Raw genomic sequence first — 26708 nt, forward strand, 5'->3', positions numbered from 1 at the left:
AAGAGATAACAAGTCTTGGTGAGAAAAGAGAATCTAAACCCTTATATACTGTTGGCAGGAATAGAATATGGAGCTTCCTCAAAAAGTTAAAAATATAACCACCATATGATGTAGCAATCCCACTCCTAGGTACATGGCCAAAAACAAAAACCAAAATCAAAAAAATGAAATCAGGATCTCAAAAAGGTATCCATACTTCTATGTTCACCGCAGTATCATTCACAATAACCAAGATATGGAAACAACCTAAGTGTCCATCTTTGATGAATTGATAAAGATTATATATATTATATATACCATATATATAATATGGAATATTATTCAGCCATGAGAAGGAGGAAATCCTGCCAATTGGGATAATATGGATAAACCCTTGAGGGCATTATACTAAGTGAGAAAGATAAAAGACAAACACTGTATGATCTCACTTATGTGTGGAATCTAATAAAGCCAAACTATAGAAACAGAAAGCAGAATGATGGTTGCCAGAATGAGGGTTGGGGGAAGGAAAATGGAAGATGTTGGTCAAAAGGTACAAACTTCTAGTTATAATACTAGTAAGTTCTAGGGCTCTAATGTACAGCATGATGACTATAGTTAACAATACTGGTAATTGCTAAGGGTGTAGATCTAAAATAATCACACACACACATACACACAAAAGCAATTATGTGAGATGACAGAGGTTTTAATTAACCCTATTGTGGTAATCATTTTGCAATATTTATATATATATCACATCATCACATTTTACACCTTAAACTTACACATTGTTACATGTCAATCATATCTCAATAAAGCTGGGGGGGGTGCAGTGTTATAACAAAATAAAGTTAAATATCAATAATAGAAATAGATCTTGAAAATCCAAATTTCAAGTATTTGGAAAATCCAAAATTCAAGTATTTGGAATTAAATAACCCACTTCTAAATAATCCATTAATTAAAGAAGAAACAAAACAAGAAATTAGAATCTATTTTAAATTGAAAGAAAATGAAAAAAATTTTCAAGATTTCTGGGATATAACTATAGGTACATGCCTATTATTTAAAAAAAGAAAAATGGTTTGAAACCAATAACCTCAGCTTCCACCTGGAGAAAACAGAGAAAGAGGAGCAAATGAAACCTAAAGGAAGCAGAGGAAAGAAAATTATAAAAAAAACTAGAAAAAAAAGATCTGAATAGAAATTAATGAAATAGAAAACAGAAAAGGAAAGAAAATCAAAGAAACCAGAAGCTGGTTCTTTGAGAAAAGAAAATTTAAAATACCTAGCTATAGTGATGAGGAAAAACAAAACAAAACACTGAAGTCTCAACGTGCCAATTAAAAGGTAAGTAAGGAGGTATTATGAACTCAGATGAATAAATTCTAGAACTTGGGCAAAATGAAAAAATTTCCTGAAGACACAGATTATCAAGGTTCACTGAAGAAGATAATCTGAAGAGCCCTTATCTGAAGAGCCCTTAATCTAATAATGAAATTGAATTTGTATTTTTAAAACTTGCCACAAAGAAAACTCAAAACTCAGAACCTTCGCTGTCAAATTCTATTAAACATTTCACAAAGAAATATCAAATCTATTCAAACTCATCCAAAAAATTAATGAAATTCAATCCCAAAACCATGCAGAATTATTACAATAAAATTACAGAACACTATTCCTCAGGAATATGAATATACAAATTATTAACAAACAGCAAACTCATTCTGACAACACATTAAAAAAAAATACGTCACCAAGTATTATTCCAGAAATGCCAGATAGGTTTAACATTCTAAAATTGACATAAGTCATATTATGAATAATCACCCTTACTGATGACGAAGAAAGAAAAACCATATGGTGATATGAATTGATACAGTAAGAACATTAGATAATACCCAACATCAATCCTACTAAACTAAGCACACTCCATAAACTAAGGACATTCCTCAACCTGATAAAAGGAATCTGTGAAAACCATACAGCTAACACAATACCTAGCGATGAAAAGACTAAATGATTTCATTGTATGATCCAGAAAAGGCAAGGATGTCTGTTCAAGACAAGGATGTCTGTTCATCCCTCTACTCTAGATTGTACTGAAGAGTCTAGCCAGTACAGTACAGCCGGAAAAAGAAATGAAAGCCATCCAGACTAGGAAGAAATAAAGAAAAGATAAAATTGTCTGTATCTGCATATAATACAAGCACCAATATAGAAAATCATACAGGCTCTACCAAGAAAGCAACCAGAACTAGTAAGCTCAGCAAGATTGCAGGAATACAACCTGCGGGACGAGGCAGCAAGATCAATATACAAAAATCAGTTCTATAATATCAGCAACCAACTAAATGAAACTGAAATCTTTTAAAATATCACTTAAAGTAACATCAAAAATTTAAAAAAAAAAATTAAAAAATACTTAGGGATGAATCTGGCAAAAGGTTTTTCCAGACTCACACATGAAAAACTAGAAGAAAGTGCTAAAAAGAAATGAAATAATTTCTAAATAAATGTGGAGATATGCTATGTTCATAGATCAAAAGACTCAATAAAATGTCAAACTGCCTGCAGGATGATACAATCCCAATCCAAGATTCCTGTAAGGCTTTTTCTATAAATATTAACAAAATTAAAATTTATATGGAAATGCAAACACCTAAAGTGGCAAACAACTTTGCAAAAGAAGAATAAAGTTGAAGTACTCCACTCTACCTCTCATTATGTAAAACCATAGAATTCAAGGCAGTGTGGTACTGACATAAAAGTAGACAAATAGATAAATGGAACGAAAACAATCCCAAAGTAGACACACCTATTTGTGGTAAATGGATTCTGACAAAGAATCAAAATTAATTCACTAGAAGAAGAAAAATAATCCTTCTAACAAATTATTCTTAAAGAATTACATAAAGACTCCTAACTCGGGGAAACGAACTAGGGGTGGTGGAAGGGGAGGAGGGCGGGTGTTGGAGGGGAATGGGTGACGGGCACTGAGGTGGACACTTGACGGGATGAGCACTGGGTGTTTTTCTGTATGTTGGTAAATTGAACACCAATAAAAATTAATTTAAAAAAAAAAGAATTATATTTCTTTTATGGATTGTGCTTTTGGTTTCATACGGAGGAAAATGCCTTGCCTAACTTAAAGACTCAAAGAATTTCTTATGTTTTCTTCTATTGGTATTATAGTTAAAGTTTTCTATTAATTTTTATAGTTGGGTCTTATACTAGTATATTTATTCATTTAGAGTTAATTCCTATATGTGATACAAGATGTGGATTAAAGTTCTTGTTTGCTTTAATATGCAATTAAATTAATATGTAATTTAATTAGTAAGAACAAAAGTGAATCCAGAGTGAAAGTTTTTAATACAGGAAACAAGTCTGGAAGACAATCAGTCTTCCAACCAGTCTGGAAAACAATCTGCTAGTTTCTTTAAAAGTTATAGAGCTACAATTTAACAGCACATGTCAATACAAAAATGTGTACATAAACGTTCAAAGCAGCTTTATCTGCAATTGCCAATCATCAGAAATAAACAAATGTCCACCAACAAGTGAACAAATAAAGAAACTGGAGTATACTGAAAAAAAGAGTAACTTGTGTATATCAAAACAAAAATCAACATTCAGCTATAAAAAGAATGAATTACTGATACACACAAACAACATGGATGAATCTCCATGGCTGACTGAGGCCAGGGCTGGAGGGAATATGATGGAAGCATTGCTAAGATGCCCAAAGAAACTACAGGGGTAACATAATACCCAACAAGCCTATACATGTGTTAAAACTTATCAAGTTCTTCAATCTAAAAATGTGTGGCTTATTGTATATCAGTTATATCTCAATAAACTGATTTAAAAAAAAAGAGAGGGGGAAAGCGAGGATTACTGAAATATGGTTTATCTTGCCTGCAAAATTGGACCTGGTGTCATTTGGAGCATAAACTCTTGGGTTACTATTCAGTTTCTTTCATCACTTTAATCAAACTTCCTACTGCTTCTTGAGGCAATTTAAGTAATGCACATTTCCTAAATATCCATTTCATCTAAGTTAGCTCTCAAATGTATCATATGCTTTTATATCATTCTTAGAAATCAGGAATACTAGTTTGTGTACCTTCTTTTGAGGCCCTAATACCAGATCACACAGGATTTGCTTCTTTCTCATATTCTCTTTATTGCTATCCAGAGTTTTAGTTTTGCATTTATTTTAAAACAGAAAAGTAATATTTTAAATCGATAATTAATTTTCCATCTATTTATATGCTGCATTTATAGGCTGACCCTGGTTTTCTATATTAAAAACTTTCCTTCTGGATTTGCTTTTGTTCTTACTAAATTGTAACGGTTATCCTGGTTAGAATTCATAGATGGTAACTCTCCTCTCCAGGTCTTTTTTTATGACTGAAAATACCTGTATTTTTTCATCAGTTTTAAAAACTGAAATTAATTATAGTCTCCTATCTTCCAGCATCTACTATTGCTACTAAGAATCTTTCTTTTGTAAATAATCTGCATTTGGGGAGAGGGGCAAATCTCAAAGATTTTTTTCCTTTATGTCCCTTGTATTCTACAGTTTCAGGATGGTCCTGCTGAAAGTATCTGAAGACTCAGGTCTTTCATTATATAAAGAAAGTCTCAACTCTAGCTCTTCACATGTTGCTTCTCCATCAAGACCTTTATCGTTTTTTTTCTGAATTCCTAACAGACATATATTTGAACTCCTCAATATACCCCACAGGTCTGCTAAATGTATGTTCTCATTCTATTGTTCTGTCTCTCTCTCTTTCTCTCTCTCCCTCCTGCTCTCCCTCTCTTAATCTTTTGTCTCTTCATGCGACCTTCAGGGAGAATTCTTTACTGCTCTCCTCCAACTCATCAATTCTCCTTTTAATTCTATCTAAAGTTCACCCCACCTATTATTATTTATATGACATTACTTTTCATTTCCAAAATTGTGAACTGGTTCATTTTTATGTATAATTGTTCCTGTACCACTTGTGCATATTTGAGGACATTTTAAATTTTCACTTTTAGAAAAATGATGGATCTATTTATTCCTTTGAATTTCCTGAACAGGGCAACCCCGGTGGTGCAGTGGTTTAGCACCGCCTGCGGCCTGGGTTGTGATCCTGGAGACCCCAGATCGAGTCCCGCGTCGGGCTCCCTGAATGGAGCCTGCTTCTCCCTCTGCCTGTGTGTCTCTGCCTCTCTCTCTCTCTCTGCGTCTCTCATGAATAAATAAAATAAAATCTTTAAAAAAAATGAATTTCCTGAACATCTGAATATGTTTATTTTTGTTTGACTCTTTTGTTTTGTGTTGTGTTGTTTTATTGGCGAGCTCTACTAGTGTGGGGCTTGAACTCATGAGCCCAAGATCAAAAGTTGCATGCTATATTGACTGAGCCAGCCAGGCACCCTAGTCTTTGACTTCTGTAAAATTTATCTCAACTGCAATAATTCTTTGTTCTCATTGTTGAGTTTTTTAGCTATGGGGGCTTTTATCTTTTTTTTTAATTTAAAATCTAGCTAGTTAATGTATGGTATGCTACTGTTTTTAGGAGTAGAATTCAGTGATTCGTCACTTACATTACACTTAACATCTGGTGTTCACATGACAAATACATTTTGTTTTCTGTAAGTATATTTCTGGTACTTTGTTTTGAAGGCTAATTCTGAGTGGATGGCTTTTTTTGTCTTTGCCTTTTTCCCTTCCTCTCTCTCTCTCTCCATCTGTCCTCACCTTTCCCTCCATAGTGATTTTATAGTTGCCTCCACAAGGATCCCTATGCCACCAGTCCAAGACCAAGTCTCATATCATGGTGATTTGAAGTACCAATCAGACTGATCAGTTTCTATTCTGGAAGGTTTATCTATCTTCTCCTGTTCCTCAAAACCCATAGCTCCATACAAACTATTCCCCTGACATGTGGGTCTTTCTTGAGTTCCCTTTTATGAGAAATACAACTTCACCCCTACCTCTGACTTCATGCAGTGAACCTAGTTCTGATTCCATCTTGAGAAGTGAATTTTTAGTCCCCATCATTCCCAAAGGACCTAAAATTCCCAACCGCTACTTTTTAATTTCCCACCTGAAGCCTTTGCATAGGACATGCCTTCAATCCAGCTTAGCCCTTTACGTTTGGTTCTCTTTCTGGTCCACAAAATCTTGCCCAAAAACCCATCTAGGACTCTTTTTTATCTTTTATTCTTTTAATGTGTTATCAATCATAACATAGTGTTATCAAACACTATCATAAATCATGTATTTGGAGCAGAAGGCAAACACAAGCTATAAGTTTACTGCATCACTTGACAAGAAGGCACAGATGATTTCTTTATGATAAAAACTCTTAGCAGGAGATTCACTAGGTCAAAAGGTATATACTCTTTTAAGAGTCTTGATTCATATTGTGAAATTGCCCTCCAGGAAAACGGTATCCATTTCATGTCCATTAACAGACAAAATCCCTTTCTTTATTTACTCACACATCAATTATTATCAACCTTTTCAATCTCTGGCAAGTTGTTAAGTGAAAAAACAAGTTCACCCTAATTTACATTTCTTTGATTATTAATCAGGTCGAGTAACTTTTCATATGTTAAGTGCTGCTTGCAGTAGCTCCTTTGTAAAATGCCTGTTCATGACTTTTGTCCATTTTATCTTTGCCGTTCCAGATCTAAGAATCTATACTTGATATCCAGGTAAAGACAATAAATCTGGGCATTATGCAAGTTAATTAGTAAGAATTCTCATTTCTCTTTCCTTATTCTGAGCACCTGTCTAACAAATTACTCAGTTCCTGATAGAGTTTACCTCTTGCATCAAGCTGTAACACTAGGGTTTTCAACACTTTAAAAAATATCCTCCATAAGACAGCACCTTTCAATGTAATTCACACTTTCCCAAGTATTCCACAAAGTTAGTAACAGCATTCCTTTTTCTTGTAAATTACTCTTTCACAAGAAAATTTTTTACAAGAAATTTTTTTCATAAGTCAAACCACATATATAAATATATGCTTTAGTTCTTCAGACAATAATTTGAGTATCAAAACCTATTTGTCTCACCAACCTGACCTTAAGTTCTAACCACTTACAATCATCAATTTTAAGAATGCAGTCCAAGTTTCAAAAGGAAAAGAAAGTTTCATAAAGAAAAAAATTCCTATGGTGAAAATCAGCTAAACAAGATCTAAAAGGAAATAAAGGTTGGGGAGTGATTGTGGAAAGGACTGGAACTTTGGGAGAACGGTACTTTACACATTTCAAGAACATATTAATATCAAAGCGAAAAGTACCTCTAACAAAATAAAATGTTGGATTTTTTTTAAAGATTTATTTTTATTTATTTATGACAGACATAGAGAGAGAGAGGCAGAGACACAGGCAGAGTGAGAAGCAGGCTCCATGCCCGGGAGCCCGACGTGGAACTCGATCCCGGGACTCCAGGATTGTGCCCTGGGCCAAAGGCAGGCGCAAAACCGCTAAGCCACCCAGGGATCCCCAAAATGTTGGATTCTTTACTCAGGTTTAAGGGCTTAGAAAGAACAATTCTAACTTCTTTTGACTTCATCTGGAGGCACTACCTTGTAAACTATAGATTGCTTAAGCCATCTCCAATACCTTCAACAGAGATACTCACTTACCCAAGATTCTTCTTCACAATCAAAATACTGCCCATAATTTTGTAGATGAATACAAGAACAAGGGCAACACAATTCCATACCACAAAAAAGAGATAATAGATTAACTAAAACTCCTTCACTGCCATTGTACCTACATTCTAGCTCTGAGGACCTAACAATTCACCTCTTACATTTCCAGAAGGAGACAACTTTCCTCTTGGCCACACTTGTTTAGATGAGAAAGTCACATTCCCTCAATCATATTTTAATCTTCAGGGAATTTCCACCTTGAGATCTTCTACCTTACTAGTCTACTCAAAGGTCAGAGAACAGAACTCTGTGAGATTTCACCTTGTGTCTTTCCCAGTTTAACATTATTTGTATGATCAAACTAAGCACTTTCTTGCTAGCAGTCCAATTGTAAAAAATAACACTTGAGACCAATAAGATTTCTGACTTCTTTGTAATTTTACAAAGCTTTAACGATTAAACCATGATCAAACAACCTGCCATGGGAAAGCAGATGTACATGATGTTGCAGTAAAGACATCAGTAAGTGACCTCAGTGACTGTCCATTAAATAATCCTTAGCTTTCTACTGTCCCTTTCTGGCTCTCTGCTGTTTCCACAGCAAGTGCTGCATAATCAGACATTAAATACCTTCCCTTGTGTAGCCACAAGCGAATTATACAAGACATGATATATGACTTTAACAACAACAGAAATCCCTTAGCTGCTGACAGAGCTGTATCAACTATTAGTTTTGCCTAGCAGTTATAAAAAGTTAAAGAAAAATACCTGAAAGAATAAGTTATTTAATAACTATTTTATAGTTTTATAACCCAAAGTAGTTATTTCTTTTTTGTCTTCATTTATCCATTCCCAGGATTCCAGGAAGCCAATACACACTCTTTATTACCAAAATTTCTTGACTGAGGCATTCTATGAAACTCTAACTCCATCAGCATGTATTTAATCATTTTTTAAAGATTTATTTATTTATTCATGAGAGACACACAGAGAGAGGCAGAGACATAGGCAGAGGGAGAAGCAGGCTCCCCACAGGGAACCCGATGCAGGACTCAATCCGGACTCCAGGACCATGCCCTGAGCCGAAGGCAGACGCCCAACCACTGAGCCACCCAGGCATCCCAGCATGTATTTAATCTTAATTCAATGTGTGTATTTTATGTTCACTAGTTTCCTCTTCCAATTATATCACTAATGAAAAATGACCACCACAAATGAAAAATGACCACTTTCTGATAGAAAGTGAATAATAGAGGTGCCTGGGTGGTTTAGTCAGTTGAGAGTCACACTCTTGATTTGGGCTAGGTTGTAATCTCAGGGTCATGAGATCGAGCCCCCAGTCAGGCTCCAGCTCAACAGGAGTCTGCTTGTCCCTCTCCCTTTCCTGGCAAAAACGTGTGCATACATGTGCTCTCTCTGTCAAATAAATAAATATAATCTTTTTGAAACCATGAATAATAATTCTAATAAAGTTATTCTTCTCCTACAAATATGCTAAGGCTTGCAACCCTATCTATCATGTGTGTAATTTCATTATGCTGTAAAAATACACAACTCCAATCAGAGATGTAAACTGACCAGGCCTTCCACTCAGTTATTCAGATTTTATCTACATGAACTAGATCTCTATTTAAGCAGCCTCCAAACACAAGGGTAAAAGGCAGGAGTAAATAACGGTTAAGAGCTCAGGCTCTAAAATCAGCCCTTCCTGGTTCAAACTCTGTCTCTGCCAATTATTAGCTGTGTGAACTTGAGTAAGTTACTTAACTACCTTGTGCCTCTACTTCTCTCTCTATAAAAGAGATATAGCAATCATATGTACCTCACAAGGTTGTTATGAAGATTAAATTAAATGGGTTATTATTTGTAAAGAAATAAATGTGTGTGCAATTACAAAACAATTAAGGGTTTAATACATATTATTTAATTACATCTTAATAAAAGTTTAGAAATAGACTGATAAAATAAATAATTTTGCCTGTCCTCACAGTTCCATTCCTTCCTGCCATCCTTGGGGTTATGTGCCAGTCACCACAGTTCTATTGGACATCATCAAGCAACCTCTTTCTTTTCCTGGGTTTCATCTCTACATCCTTTGTGCTTACGTTAGCTCAGGCTTTAAAGAAAAAGAAAAAAAAAATCCCTGCCACCTTAAAAAATTCATTAACTAATTCATTAATTAAACTCTTGCTTGCCCTAACCCTGCTGTGATGTGGCTTCCACCACTGCCAATTCTACTGAAACAACTCTTCCCAAGGTCAATGACCAACTCCATCTACTAAAATGCAGCATCACCCTCTTGGTCATTTGGGAAACACTGGACATAGTTACCTGCATCTCTTTTTCAAAATCCCCTTTTCCTTTGGTTTCAGTAATATCACCCATCCTCCCTATATTCCTCTAGCTATGCTCCCTCCTTCTCATCTGTTTCATCAGGTCTTCCTCTGCTCTTCATAGCAGACCTCCTATACCCTTCTTTTCTTTCAAAGCAGTCTTTCTTTAGCCATTTTCATCTTCTTATAATGGGTTCCTTAAAGATAACACTCAAATCCTCATCTCTAGCCCAAACCTACACTTAAAACTGTCTCCAGGATATTATTACAACATGCAAGCCCCCCCAGCACCTGAGACTCAATAAGCCCAAATCAAAGTCAACATTCTCCTTTCCTACCTTCCTCAAGTTTGTTTCTCCTTCTTTTATCTTAAATTAATGTCATGGTCCACCAGACTGACAGTGTTGAAAGTTCTGTTCCTGTTTCTCCTCACTCATCTCATTCGTGTTTATTGGCTACAATCGGCTCTTCAATCTATGCTCTTTTAATTATTACGAAAATCTTATGAGGATGATACAGATATCATTATCCCCATTTTAAAGAAATGAAAACCAAGACTTGGACAAATAAAAATAAAACACCTGGTTCAAAACCCAGAAGCTAGTAATCTTACACCTAGGATGTGATTTCACTCATTTTATCTACAAAGCCCAGGTTGCACATTACGGTATACTAGGAATGCTTATTTAAACCTAAAGGTGCACATTCCAAACACTGCCTCTACTCAGAGCCAAGTCCCAAGGAGACAACAGTGATCATGACAGATATTTCATGACAGATATTTCAAGACAGATATTCCTGCTTACATGGGATTCAACACATAAGAGAAGCGTCAAACAATTAAAAAAGCAAACTACATCAAATGCAGGAAGTTCTATGATATAGGAAGCAAAGAGTGATACTGTAGCAACTAACTTAAAAGATAGGATAGGGAGCTCTTGGGGAAGGCTTTCCGTAAGAAGTGACATCTGAGCTGAGAACTGAAACATCAGTGGGTATGAGTCAAGCAGAGAGAAACAGTGGTCAAAAGGGTTCCAGAGATAGTATCTCACAACAGTTAGGAGGACCTTTACCAACAATAACAACAACAACAAAAAGTGCTGGCACAAATGTAGAGAAATTAGAACCCTTGGGCATTGCTGGTGGAACGTATAATGGTGCAGTCACTACAGAGAACAGTCTGGCCATTCCTTCAAAAACTTAAGCAATTCCATTTCTGAGTATATACCCCAAAACTTGGAAGCTAGTTCTCAAAAAGTACTTGCACACCCATGTCTATAGCAGCATTCTTCCCAACAGCCAAAAAGTGGAAGCAACCCAAGTGTGCATCAACAGATGAATGGATAAACAAATTGGCATATTCATATAATAGATTATTCGTCCTTAAAAAGACAGGAAATTCTGACACATACTATAACATGAATGAACCCTGAGGAACACTATGCTAAATGAAATAAGCCAGTCACAAAAGGACAAACACTGCATGATTCCAATTCTGTGAGGTACACACATAGTTCATTCTAGAGAAAGTGAAATGGTGGTTTCCAGGACCTGGGAAGAGAGGTAAGTGGTTAGAGTTTTATGGGGACAGAGTTTCCATACTGGAATGATGAGAAAGTTCTAGAGGTCGATGGTGGTGATGGCTGCATGACTATCAGAACAGACTTGTTGCTCCTGACCTGTATGTTTAACAACAAGTGAAACTGTAAATGTCATGTTATATAGATCTTATACAATTTTTTAAAAAAATGTTCCAAAACACTATGCACAGTATTGTGGAAATTAGAAAGCAAAACTAGAACATGGACAATCTGAAGAAATCAAAAAGTTCAGAAAGGCTGGGGAGAAAAGACCAAAACACACATGCAGTTGCTGTAATTTCTAAACTACAAGTGACTTTAGAGTCGGAGGTCATATACTGTTCTCATTCTTGAAATAAAGTAACCACACAGGAGTTTTTGGCATCATGGAGTTAGAGCAGAAAAAAATGCTAACAACTGGCTAATGAGAAATGAGAGCGTTCTCTAGCTTCAAAGTTAGGAAACTTCTACTGAATTCCAAGAGCAATGTGAAGTTTTTCTAGGCTGAGGGTAAAGAGACTTACTCACATGAAGTCTAAACCACAAAGAGTCTTAGGGCTCCATGACAGCTCTCTGAAAAGACAAGTAGTACTTGTTGCTTTTGGAAGACAACCTAGCTAATAAGGGGGAAGAAATGCCTTTGCCGGTGTTCTCTGAATATATTGTAGATCTTGAGCTCATGTTGCAGATCATTAGAGCTCTGCCTGCTGGTTAGATTACACATGAGGTTACGCCAATGGTTTCATTTTCAGGGTATCTCTCTCATCCATAAAATTCAATTCAAGCTAAAATCTGGTACACGAAGTCCTTGCTCAGATGGTATTTTTATATTTGCATGTATGTAAATGAGCACATGCTAACACATATTTATATCATATAACGAACACAACATACAGGTCATAATAATTTTAAGGTGAACAGCTATGAGAGATTTTAAGATGCCTTCATCACTGAAATATATTACAGCTTTTACAAACGTACTACAGTCTAACACTAAAATATTTCCAAAATGAAATTTGGCATGTGATCAATGTATTCAAACACCTGGTCCTTATTATTTACACAATAGGTGGGAATGGGAAAATATAATGTATTTGTACACTTACTGATATAGCACAGAGTATGTGCAAGAAGAGGCACATATCCAAGATCTCCCTACTCCCCAGGAGGTAACTGCCCCCATGAGACAGAGGCAGTATCCAGTACCCAAAAGAAAGAAAACTGAAAATAGAGGTTGAGCATGCATAAGGGCAATTCTGTATCAAAAGCAGAATAGCAGACAGCCAGAGAGGTAAAAAGAATAGGAGGTCAAGGGTATAAAGAAAGAGCAAAGACTGAAAAGAAGGAATTTACAAACTTCAGTTAAGGCTTAAATCTGAAGAAGACGCCTCAAATTATAATTTCCTCAGCTCGGGAATCGCTACAGTTTACTCCCAACTCAGGGCACATATTCTCTAAATGCTGATGGAACGGCATTTCCTGGCAAAGAAACATAGCCAGTTTTCTTCTTGTGGCCCTTCACCAGCAATCTGCCACTCTGAACAAGAGCATGGCATTTCTGAGACCCACAATTCATGGTTACAGGAAGGAAGGGGACTCTCCTGGGACAGGAGGCAAAGGGACCAGCCCTGGAATTATCCAGTCACACAGAATCAAGGAAACATATCTCTGGATGTGCTCTGTCATAAACCAGCAAGAGTGAATCATTCTGTGTCCTTGCCTGCTCTGATTCTTCTCCACTGCTCACTATGGAGTCTAGGCTCATCTGCCCTCCCTCTGATAGTCTATTTTTTGGCTTGATTTACCTATAATTTCACTTGACCCCCCTAGTCTGCAAGAGACCCACTATACAGTTTAAGACGAAAGCTGTTTTATAGGATTAGTGAAATATACCAGACTTGCAGATGAGATAAAACAGAGGGGGGCAGGGAACTCAAAAGCTTGGAAAAAAATTTCACCTGCCAATTTAGCATTAATCTCATCCATTCTCACCTATGTCATTCCCCTTTCTGTTCCACATTAGGTCTCAAATTTAATCTGCTCTAACTATATGAGTCAGTCTAAAAGGAACAAGCAGGTTTCTCCTACTAACAATTCCTCTGAAACTTAACACAAAAGAGAGTTAATTTTTCCCCCCAAATTCTAGTTGCCTGATTTTCCCTGGGCCAACAGGTACATCTGCACCTAGTATTTCATGTCAGGCAAAGCTTCCACTCCCTTATCTGTAAAATGTGTGGTAGTAGATGACCTTTAGCTAGGGCCACTTCTTGGGTGAGTTTACAATGACCAAAATCAAAATAAGCCAGCAAATATTGGGTTGTATTTTTCATTAAAAGGAACCCCTTGTCCTGCTTCACCTCTTCCAACATTAGAGTTGTTTTCACCTGACTTTTCCCTTTGATCCGTAAGGTAATGGTGGTATGGACAGCAAGCTCCCCACAAAGACATTCAGGTTATAAAGCAAATGCTGCTGCCCTGGAAACTGAAGGTGTATGCTTTGTACGAGGGCGATATTTCTAAAGAACCTGTGTTCAGTGCCATACGGCCTGTCTGCCACCTTATGTTCCAGCATGAGGTCAGGAATAACCGGCTTCAAGTTAATGGTTTCAGAGTACCAGCTATTAGCATTTGTTTGCTTTTATGTGCTCTCCGCTTCTGACTGTTACCCATTAAAACTTCACAGTAACAGACTATCCAAGTGGATCACTGCATTCACAGTAGTCAAAAAGAATCCAGAATAAATCAGACATTCTAAATGCATAACTGATGCCCGTGTTTATAAGAGAGCACATTATCTCATAAACTAGATTTGAGATAATCTCTTTGAATCCCATTTCACTCAGGAGCCAGAGCTGAATTTTCTGATTTTATTTTCATTATGCTCTGATTTGCCAAAAGATACACAGTGTGTGTTGCCCTTCAGCCCTGAATCCACACTGGCAAAAATGCCTGGACCCACAGAGCCACAGCAGGGCGGCGCCTTGAGCGCCACACACAGCACTTTCTCCTCCTGGTACTCCCTGCGCTTCCAAAATAGCAGCTTTCTCATTTATGGCCCATAATCTCCTAATCCAACAAATACTTTTTGAAGAAGGTTCATCATGAAAAGAGAGGGTGTGTGTGTGTGTTTACTTGTGTGCTGCCTTTCTCACTGTGACTTCTCTGAGACCACTAAACTTAGCTTTCCCCTCTTCCAAATACATTCCTGATCCTTCCACTCCTCTCTTTTCTTTTCTCAATGCTACTGCGGTAAGCCACGGGTCATCTCTTGTCGACAAGACTCTGATAGCCTCCTCCTGGTCTTCCTCTTGTCACATGTGCAGTCAGCACAACCTCTTTGTATTTTTTTAAGATTTTACTTATTTGAGAGAGAGAGAGAGAGAGAGAAAGAGAGAGAGAGAGAGAAGGAGCAAAAGTGGGGAGGGGGAGCAGAGGCAGAGAGAGAAACAGACTCCCCGCTGAGCAGAAAGCCTGATGTGGGACTCCATCCCAAGACCTCACAACCTGAGGGGAAGGCAGATGTTTCACCGAATGAACCACTCAGGCGCCCAAAACTACCTCTTAAAAAAGGACACCAGTTCATGTTCTATAGCTTAAAATTTTCTACCTTCTAAAGGGCTCCCAATTAACAGAGAATAAAACCCAAACTCTTCAGCCTGACCCAGCGCCTGCCTGCCTTCCCCAGCTCCAGCAAGGCCCCCTTCATGCACCACTCTCTAGTCACACGGATCTTCTTTCTGTTCCTTAAATGATACTCCCCCGGCCGCAGCTATGCAAGCCTGTCTCTTAGCGATCCATTCCCAAACCAGCCCAATCGTGGCCATCCTATCGAAACCAGGGCCCTCCACTCCAGTCACTCTCGCTCATATATTGTTTTATCTGTACTTACTGTTTGTCTCTCCACTAGAAGGTAAGCTCTGTGAAAATGGAGATCAAATATATCTTCCTTTCTTCTTTCATTCAGTAATTACTCTGTGTCTGCTTTGTTCAAGGCATCGTTCTAGTCACTAGGATTAAGTAGTGAACAAAGGAGTTAAAAATCCCTTCTCTCTGCCCTGATGTCCTGCCTGTTCATCAATGAACCTCCAATATGAAGCAGACACTCAACAAGCATCTGTTGAATGAATGAAACATAGCAGTGATGTGATCCTCAAGTTTCAGTCTTGTGCTTCAATATGCCTTTTAAAAATATTTTCAAAACATCAATCAAGTGACTAATGAATGAACTCTGTTGAGACTGGTCACACATATAGAAGTAAAACAGAGTCAACAATAATGTCAAGAACCTTAGATATCTGGTGCTGAGTGTTGTCCAAAGGCCATCTAATTTATAGCATTTCTGTAAGAAAATTCTGCAGTATCTGAATTCAAATTCCAAATACAATTTTTTGGAATTGTTTCTTTCGTTTGTTTCAATTTTTTTTAACATAGGGGAACATCATTGATCTCCTCGATGACTGGTAATGAAACCCACTTGGCAATTACCTGTTAGATTTGTCACACCCAATTTAGCACTTGGAGCAATTATAAAAAGTAAAGCCCCAAAGTGAAATCACTTAAGCTCCTTCTCCTTTTTGCTGGTAGGCTGCCCTAAGTCCCACCCAGAGGAGCCCATCACTGCCAACACCTTGACAGCTCACCTATCTTCAGGTCTGCTGAGATCTGCCTGGCTATCTTCCTGCCAAGTCTAGGAACAGGAATCCCAGAAAAACACAAATCCACCTCCCTTGTTCCACAAAAAAAAATATTCACTCCCAAAAGTCACCAAGTTGGCTAACCATATTCAATTTATATGCTGAATCTACTCAAAGAACTAACACACACACACACACACACACACACACACACACACACACACACACAGATAAAGGAGAGCCAAATGGGGCTATTCCCAGCTCAGATACTATTTGTTTCATGTTTCACTCATTTATCTACATGATTTCAGAGTTTTCAGAGTGTATGTGGATGGATAACAAACACACTGCTGGGCTTTGCAGAGCCCCCTGGAAAAAAAAAAAAAAAGCATGCACGGAAAAGAACATAAAAATCTTTTGAGGAAGAGGAAGATGCCAATAAAGAATATTGGGCCCAATTTCTAAAGAATATTGGGCCCAGTTTCTAAGACCAAGGAAGGATTCATGCTCAATACTCATCTAACAAAGCAGAAGTATCCTCCTAGATCTGACTGCTCATTACAATTGCTTAAGGAGTTCATGTTTTTCAGTACAGCTTCCAATGCTTCATCCCAGTCCTACTGACTCAGAATCTCCAGGAGTAGGGTCTAGACGCCTGTGTGTGCACATCATTTCTAAAGCCCCTGAGGTGAAGTGATGATCAACCATAAACAGAAAGCACTGATCGACAGAATCTAAAATCTGTACTCAAACGCCATCGGAAGCTAGGCACCTTAGTGACTAAAGCAGGCAGGCAAAAGATAAAGGAATTAATAAAGCATGTATTTAAATTAAATTTAAAAATATACTGTAAGCCAAATTCGATCTGCTCCTCTTGATTTTATTTTTTTTATTTGAACTCTAACTTCTTGAAGTTAGGGACCATACTTTATTCATTCCTGTGTTAAGAACAGTATCTGATATACAGAAGGGTCAATCACTATTTGCTAAATTACTGATAAAAATAATGGGAAATCCCAATGCTTTGGACACCATTAAGGCAACTGCCAGGGAACACTCCTCACCCACTCAAGTAAAATTTATTACACAACTACTATACATAAGGCTCTAAGGATTCCACCCTGAGTAAGATAGACAAAATTCCTGTCTATGTGGGGCTTACATTCGGGGAGGACAGAGGAGAGACTGGGCATTAACATTCATAAACAGATAGTAATGAATAATATTCTATCTGAAGTAAGCCAATTTCAGATAGTAATGTTATTCAGCATTAAAATAACTATATTTAATCTCAAAGATTGTTAAAGCACACAAAATCAGGGCTGTCTGGGTAGCAAAGTTGGTTAAGCATCTGACTCTTGGTTTCAGCTCAGGTTGTGATCTCAAGGTGATAAGATTGGGCCCCATGTCAGGGTCCACACTCAGTGTGGAGTCTGCTTGAGATTCTCTCTCCCTCTACGCCTCCCACTCATACTCTTTCTCTGATCCTCAAATAAATGAATAAATCTTTTAAAAACACACACAGAAATCAGTAGAAGCTACTGGCTTCAGAGGAGTTGAAGAATACTCATTCACAGGGGGTGGGGGGTGGAGGGAGGTGGTAGAGAGAGAGTATAAGCTGAGGGTTACATGCCCTGAGCTCTGCCACTATACTAGTTGAATTACCTTGGACAAATCACATCAATCTGCAGGAATTAGATTAAATGATCCCTAAGACTTTCTAGCCTTAAGGTTTTATATTCTATTAATAAAGAAGCATTAGCAAAACTCCACATGCTGTGATGGTCATTCACAACCTAGTATCCAAACACTCCAATGTACCATCCCTCAATGGTTAGGGCTCTTGACATTTATATATATTATTATAAGCTGAAAACATTTTCCAAGCATTTCATGAGTCCACCTTTACAGTTGACCTAAGGCAAAACCACAGGCCCAGCTATTTATTGCCACGGTGCAATGGCTACTGGCATGCCCAGACTAAGTTATGAAGCTGGCATTGATACAGGCCCTACAGCAAAGGAAATCAAGTATCAAGCTCAAGGTGATTAAGGAATCCAGAAATTAGTTAAATTCCCTCATTCAACAAACATTAATAAGAGACTGCAGGAAACCAACCACCAATCTAATTCCTAAGGGGGGGGGGGGGGACACAGGTTTTCCTATAAAAAGAAAAGGTGTGGGGATTCTTTTATTTATTTTTTAATTTGTTTATCTGAGAGAGAGGGCATGTGCTCTCAAGCACATGAGTAGGGGGAAGGGGAAAGGGAGAGAATCTCAAGCAGACTCCCCGCTGGCCTGGGAGCCAGACATAGAGCTCCATCCCATGACCCATGAGATCATGACCTGAGCTGAAACCAAGAGTCAGATGCTCAACCAGCTTAGTCACCCAGGCATCCCTGGTAGGATTCTTAACCTGAGTTTCAGATGCTCCGTGAACCCCACAAAATGAAATGTCAAATTTGGGGTGTATGAGTACATTTCTGGGGAGAGAATCCATAGCTTTTATTAAATTCTCTAAACAGTCAATGATCCAAACTGGAGACACTACACAAGAAGACATTTTAAGCAAAGTCTCTCTTTTACTTTTTACACAAATCCCCATTGTATATACAAGGAAACTGAGGTTTAGAAAAGTTATGTGCCAAAGACACAGCCAAAAAGTGGCACAGCAGAAATCTGAACCCCAACCTACCAACCGTCTGTGTCATATACTCTCAAAATTTCTATACCTTACCCCACACCAAAAGGCTATTTAAAAGAATGAGTCAGGGCAGCCCAAGTGGCTCAGTGGTTCAGCGCCACCTTCAGCCCAGGGCGTGATCCTGGAGACCCGGGATCGAGTCCCACATCAGGCTCCCTGCATGGAGCCTCCTTCTCATTCTGCCTGTGTCCCTGCCTCTGTGTGTGTGTGTGTGTGTCTCATGAATAAATAAATAAAATCTTTAAAAAATAAAAAATACTAAAAAATAAAACAATGAGTCAGTGAAGGCCCCATGGACCACAGACCATTAGCATGTGTTGTCAGTGACCAAGGCAGAATCAAGTCTATTTCTAAGAAGCTGGGGGAGCCAAGACATCAATTTCTCAACTTCTGCCTCTACCCTAGTGGAGTAGGATGACAGAAGTACAACAACCCAAACTAGAGGTTTATGACTAGGGATCCTTTCCATTTAGAAGTCAAAGTACATGAATCTCCTCAGGCAGCCCAACCCCAAGGTCACTAACTTGTACATTCCCATGGCAGGCATCACCTCTTGAATCTGATGGGTTGGCACACATCTCACTTTCTGAACTTTCCTCTGGATCTAACTCTTGGCCTTGACCCCTCATATCCACACAAAAGGCTGTTTCCATTTCATGAGTCACAGCAGGATTTACATTAAAAAGGCAACCTGGATATCATGTGCCAAACATGACAAAATTTGAAGTAAATAAATATCCACTTATATCTCATGGTGTACTACAAAGAACTGGGTCTTTGGAATCAGGATTCAGTCTAAGTCCTAAGACTATTATTAGTAGCTGTGTAACCTTAGATAAGTTAGTTTATCATCTTGAACCATGATTGCTCAATTTCTAAAATAGAGATAACAATATTTCAGATTTTAATAATCCACAAATTTTTAGTGAGTGTCTAAGCACCATTCTAGGCTCTGGGGTACATTTGGGAATGTAACCAAAAAGGTTTCTTCTTGGGCAGCACGGGTGGCTCAGCAGTTTAGCGCCGCCTTCAGCCCAGGGTGTGATCCTGGAGGCCTGGATCCAGTCCCAAGTGGGGCTCCCTGCAGGGAGCCTGCTTCTCCTGCCTGTGTCTCTGTCTCTCTCTCTCTGTGTCTCTCATGAATAAATAAAATCTTTATAAAAAAAGAAGAAAAGAAGAAAAGGTTTATTTCTTCATAAAGCTTGTATTTAGGTGGAAGGCAAATAGTCAAACAAATAAAACATAAAATAATTTTAATAACACTAATCACATTAAAATAATAATAGCTAACGGTTCTTAAACATATACAATGGGTCTGAAACTATTCTAAAAACTAATTATTAACTTAATTAAATCTCCTAAGAAAGGGACATACTATTATTATATACATTTTACAGGAAAAAAACTAAAGCCCCCGAAGGCTAAGTAACTCACCCAAAGTCACACAGCAAGTTAAGCAGAAGGGCAAAGATTGAAATCCAGACAATCTGACAGCAGAACCTCACTCTACACAGCATTTGGTGATATAATGAAAATTAAATGAATGATACACAGAGAGATGTTGCTGTAGCTCATCTGGTCAGTGAAGCTACACTGAGCAAATGTCATTTTAGGTAAGACACAAATCACAAGCAGCAGCCAGGCCCAGAGTAAGGAGAGTGGTCCTAGTAGGAAGAATAGCTAGTACAAAGGCCCTGAGACAGAACCTGCCTGGTGGCTTCCAGGGATAGAAAAAAGGCGAGTGAGGTTAGAGCCCAGTGAAGTGCATGGAAAGCGTGGCAGATGAGTTCTCAGATACAGGCCGAACGAAGCCAGATTATATGCAGTCTTTGTCAGCCAGAGCACAAGGATTTCATTCTGTACACGATGCAACATTACTGAAGGGCCTTACAGAGGGAGGTGACACAATCTGATGTGTATTTTTAAAATATGAACCCAACTGCCATGGAGAATGGGTTATGAGGAAGAAGGGGCTGTGAAAAGTTGAAGCAGGGAGACCAGTGCCAGTCATGGTGACCTTGGCCATGGTAGCACTGACAGAGGGGGAGAAGTGTGCAGGTTCAGGACACATCAGAATCACCTTGAGGATCAGATGAGGATGGACAAAACCCCTAGCAGAGCATCTGACACACAGCGGGCACTTAGAAATGTTCATTACTTTCCCTATCTAACATTAATTATAAGAGGCTTGGAATAAAACTATAAATCATACCCAAAAGGACTAAGCCTCTCTGACACTCTTGCCCCCGTTCCTCCAAGGAAGCCCATAGCTTCAAGACTAAACTGGGAACACACCAAATTCAAAACACAATAGAGAATTGATCTATTAAAGGAGCTGGACTGTTAAATTAAAACCGTTTCTGTGTGCCAAACTGAAACACAAAGGGATCAGTCTTCTTTAACAATAAAGACCAGTTAAGAGGAGGCTCTGGTTACACAATCTCCTCCTCTTCACGGTGAGGCACTTAGATGGAATTTTTTTTTTAATAGAAAAGACAAACTCTAAGTAAATGTAATAATTGTTTCAATAATGTGCCCCAACCACCCAAGAAGTTACAAAAAGAAAAAAAGAAACTGGAAAATTGGGATTCTTCTATTACACGATCAGCTAATTGCTGCCTCAAGTCCAGGCTACACTCACACCATTGAAGGGATGATGCTGTTTGGGAGATCTGACAGCAATTAAAGAAGCAGAAAGAAGATCTGCCTTCCAAATATTTAAAAATAAGCAAACAAACTAATATAACGATCAAAAGTTTGTCAATGAGGCCAACTGACTGAAATCATTTTCACATGTGGCCCCAAAAAGCGTCTTTTTAGAGAAGCCATGCCTCACTAATGTCCCAAACAGGTGGTCCTATTGTGAACTCAGTCATTACAACTATTAGTACCCATCATTTTTTTTCTAACAACAGCAACAACAACAAAACAAAAACAAAAATACAACTGAATGATGTGTTAAACATTAATGATCACCAAAAGCTGATAGAGCATCTCCGTGTGCTCAGTAACTAAAAAACACTGAGTCCCAGGAATGAGACCTTCAGCTGAGAACGAGCCCAAAATAGGAGAGAAATTTCCTCCTCTGGATTGCCTTACTGAAGCAGAGCTTCAGGATGAAGAGGAAATTGGCCTTAAAGATAAAACCAATACAGCTCTTATTCCATTCTTTGAATTTTTAATGATTTAAATGCTAGTGCTGGAAATCATCCAAGGGTCTGAAATATCAATGCTATTTTCTTTTTTTCTTTTTTTTTTTTTTTACTATTTTCATAATAATACTATTATTTGCTTTTTTTTTTCACAGTGTTGACAACTGCATCCCTAGTTTGAAAGAATGGCTGGTGAAACTGCAGGTGATCTAGCACAACTCGAGCCAATAGCACAGAAGTGCACTATTCACTGTATTCTTTACCATCACATGTTCCAGTCAAGAAAAAAAAGTTAGTTTCATTTAAAAATGTCCCTGATGAAGCAGTACACATTATTAATCTTATTAAATCTTAAATGTTAAGTAACTATCATTTTACTATTCTGTGCAACAAAATGGGAAGTATAAAGCACTTCTGATATATACCAAAGCAAAATGGTTGTCTCAAAGGAGAGCACGTGTGCAGTTATTCGAGCTGTAGACTAAACTAGCCACTTTTTCATGGAACACCATTTTTACCAAAAAATATATACATTTTCTTTTCAAGACTAAACTGGTAATATATATATACATATATAAATAGTTAACCAGACTTTGGTATATGGCAGACATTTTCTCAAAATTTAATGAACTTAGCCTGTCATTTCCACATACCATATTTGCTGCCAATGAAAAAATTTTGAGTTTTCAATCAAAAATTAAAAATTTCAAAAATCTGTATTTGATACCTTGTGCTTGACAGTTACCTAATACCTAAAGGCTTTTCTGATAAGATCAGTGATAATATTAATGATTTTTGACAATGTATAATAAATGCCAACATTTGGAAGATCTGCATAATTCAATGAACCCATAATTATCCAAATGACTAAAGCATGGTATTATAAAATCATACATGAGTAGAGGATCCACTCAAAATGCAAACTAAATCAATAAGTAATAATATAACAGAGTAGGAAAAGATAATTGATATGGTTTAAGATTCTACATTGCAACTAATCTTTAAGAAAGTATGACTTGTGGAATTTTGGTGTAATACCAAAGAAATCCACATTTAATAGCTAAAGAAGCAATTAAAATATTTGCCTTTTCCATTAGTGTCTGTGTGAGACTGGATTTCCTTCTTATACTTCAACCAAACCAACACAGCACAACAACTGAATGCAAAAGCAAGTATGAGAAGCCAACTTCTATTAAGCTAGAAATTAAAGAGATTTGCAATGAAGTAAAAACAATGCCACTCTTCTTGCTAATTTGTTTGTACTGGAGAGTCATTTTTCATTAAAAAATTATGTCAATATGTGGTGGATGTTTGCTATTTTTAAGTGAACTAATAAATATTTTTTAATTCCTCATTTTATTTCCTAATAAGGTACATAGAAATAGATACAGCCCATAAAAACAAAAGCTCTTTGGGGTCCTCACTAATTTTCAGCAATGTAAGTATAAAAGAATTCTGAAGCCAAAAAGTTGAGAATTTTGGCTTAAAGCAAATCTATAATAGCCGCCTTTCTCACACACACCCTGCACCAACCAAAAGTAGAAAGAAGATAAACTGAATTTCTTTGGACTCTATTGTGTAATTTACTTAAGGCCCATGGGCCTTGCTAATTTGCATGTCTGATTTACTCAGAATCCTTTCTTCCTCCTCCTCTCTGGCAAGAAACCACAGACAAATTCTTTTGCTATTTCACAACCTGCTCTTAAGCAAACTGCAACGCGGTGGTATAGACATGGAGCTCATCCAGCCTGGCAAACAGGGATAAGAAGCTCAGCTCCAAGGTTTCCCAGCCAAGGGCCCTTTTCAAACACTAAAATCCACAAAACATAGCATTAGCTTGCTCAAAGCAAATAGTTAATTTGTCCTTTCACTAGAAATCAAAAGGACAAAATCATGCAGCTAGAGTGTTGCTTCAACCCCCACCCTGACCCTCCAACATCCCCTTTTTCCAAAGCAAGTGAATGTCTAAACCACGAAGAATCAACAAGTCAATCAATCCATAACAAATATTTATACTGTCTGCATGAAAAAAAGGATATATAGTCATAAAAGGAAAACTAACAAAACAGGTAAGAAAAAAAAAAAAGCCCAGGTAAACATCGCTATAAAAGTGTGAAGAATGCAGAGAATAACTGCACTAACGTGACCAAGGGCATGAAGAAATGAGAAGAGAGTCAAAAATTAAACGCAGGTAGTAGGGGTAGCAGAGCTGAAAAGCTGGTAAAGGACAAGACACTCCCAGACATCTGCTGATAAGACCTTTTGGCTAAAATTCAGTCACAACAGAGAGAAAATGAAAGATAATGCTAAAGTCCCCAAAGCCAAGCTAAGGAATCTGGACTCTATCCTGAATATTAACGAGGACACACAACAGGCTTTTGAGAAGGGTAGGAACATAATGGAAGTGTGCTATTTGTTTTGTTTTTTAAGCACTAATCTATTAATAATATGACTGCATTAAAAAAAACCACGACTAGAGTCCAGGGGACCACCTAAGGAGATGACTAGAAAGCCCAGGCAGACATGAGCTGGGTCTGAACGATGACATGGCAACAGAAATGAAAAAGAATCAAGAGCTACACCAGTAGACAGATCTAGAATTTAATGCGGTACCAAAACTGTTAAAAAAAAAAAAAAAAAAAAGTGGAACCCTACGGAAGTAAACATTAAGTCAAGGTAATTAATGACACATCTATTGAGGGCCTACTAAGCTTGTTGCTGTACCTAGGGAATAAATGAAATAAGGATTTGGACACAGATAAGTAATTTTAAACAGGCTGAGGGAAGGAGGTGGATATGATGGACTTGAACTCACATCTTTCCAATCTGTTATTACTGTGCTTCCCTATGCTGCAGAAGACAGTTTAAAAAACTACATTTCCCAGACCCCTGTGGAGTTAGGATTCTGAGTGAGAAATAGGTTCTGCCAATTAAATGGCTACATGTGAGATTTAGGAGGCAGGAAGAAAATAAAATGGAGACCATCTTCTTGCCGTTTAAACATTTTCTGTAGGCAACGTAGTCAGAAACACTGAAGACTCTGTCTGCCATGACCTCCCAAGGATCTGGCTATTCGCTCTGAGCTTATTAAATGTAAGCTGTGATGGCAGGACTTTCCTGTCCCCCAATTGCAGCTACCAGGCCATGTTCTTAAAAATCAATAGTTCTAGTAAAGGCTTCCTGATTCCAGCCTTCTTGGGTACAACAGATTACTGGCCAACTTGGCAAGCCAGGCTGTAGCACTGATTCAGAAGCCCATCTCTAGAGGCTCACTCTTGAGCCCATTTCTCCCAGTGACTGTAAGAATCTATTTCCCTATCTTACTAGACATGTGAGTGGGTTTAAATAAAGGCAGACTAACCAAGTGGAACTACTTGTACACAGGTAAAAGAATGGAACTGAAACTTGGAAACAAAGCCAGGATAGAGCACAGAAAAAATACGGATTATCTTCATGGACACAGCAATTGGGGAGACCCCAGGACTATACTAATCCATTCTCTAATATTTCCACAACTCAGTTTGGAATCAACAGAGAAAAAATGCTTTTGGCTTTCTTAAGTAATTATAACAACATCTGCCATTTATCTGAAGCTCTGAATATGAACAAAGGTATTCTGAAGAGTTCTCACTTCATTTTACCTGGCACTGCATACCAAAAGGATGCGTATCCTACACTGTATTTTAAGAAATGAGAGAACCAAAGCACTAAGAAGGTAAACAATTTGCCTAAGGTCACAGAGGGTAAGTTAGTGGTCCAACTAAAGTATTTCCTGCTTTAAACCTATTTTCTTCTGTTTGGTCTTCTGTCAGTTAACTCTAACCATGTTCTAAAGTAAATGTTAAAATTGTTGATGTAGAAATATTAGGAGCTTAAGAGGGCTTGTAAAACCACAAAGAATTAAATTGGGCCTAACTTATAACCATGGAAAAAATTAAAATTCCATACGTAATTTTCTTCTCCAATTTTACTTAAAATGTGGTGCCTGTGGCGGGCCCACTGTTCCCATGACATGCTTCCAACACACACAGTCCGAGGAGCAAGTGTCATCCCATTATTTGGACAGCTATTCATTTATTTTTGTATCATTCTAAGGGTTGGAAAATTAACAGTGTTGTGTTGACAAACCTTCACTAGGCCATTACATAAAAGCTCAAATATGTTTACACTACTCAACTCTGGTTTGAAGAAGCTCAACAGCAAGTTAATATAAACCTATTCTGAACAAATGTTCAGAAAGTAGCCCTGTTGGACAGAAGGTTAAGCTTTGACCTTCCCAACTTTTTCCACAGAATGTACAATCCATCACGTACAAAAGCACAGTGAAGATGTGAGGTGTTGGTAAGTACCGCTGTTAGTGAGAAATTCTGCTAATTATTACACCAAATAAGCATAGTTAACAGGCCATGGCCACAAGAGGGGCATGTTTCAGGGCATTAAATAGCTGCCTAGGGTGGAGATGAATATATTACACTATGCCCTTTACCAATAAAACAATTTCCCGGACACCTAGAAATCCAGTCAGCTGGAGCAAGATAACGAAAGTGTTCTCGGGCTCCACTGTGATGCTCCAGTGCCACCTAGTGACTCACACATTTTAACTCACAGACTTAGGGGAACTGACAGGATCTTTATAACCTAAGCTTGGATGTA

At 37.8% G+C, this 26708-nt stretch overlaps 1 protein-coding gene across 2 annotated transcripts in view; it reads right to left on the reverse strand.

Annotated features, from left to right (window-relative positions):
• The window catches only part of FTO (FTO alpha-ketoglutarate dependent dioxygenase), a 378983-nt gene that overhangs the window by 286764 nt on the left and 65511 nt on the right, over positions 1–26708 (reverse strand). The window contains exon 2 of one of the 2 annotated variants that reach the window (XM_072750216.1): positions 15455–15572. The exons of the other annotated variant lie outside the window; for it this stretch is intronic. The gene's annotated coding sequence lies outside the window, so the exon portion shown is untranslated. The remainder of the gene's footprint in view (positions 1–15454; positions 15573–26708) is intronic. 2 annotated transcript variants of the gene reach the window in all.

The sequence above is a fragment of the Vulpes vulpes genome, chromosome 2 (assembly GCF_048418805.1).
Source record: "Vulpes vulpes isolate BD-2025 chromosome 2, VulVul3, whole genome shotgun sequence".
NCBI classification, from domain to species: Eukaryota; Metazoa; Chordata; class Mammalia; order Carnivora; family Canidae; genus Vulpes; species Vulpes vulpes.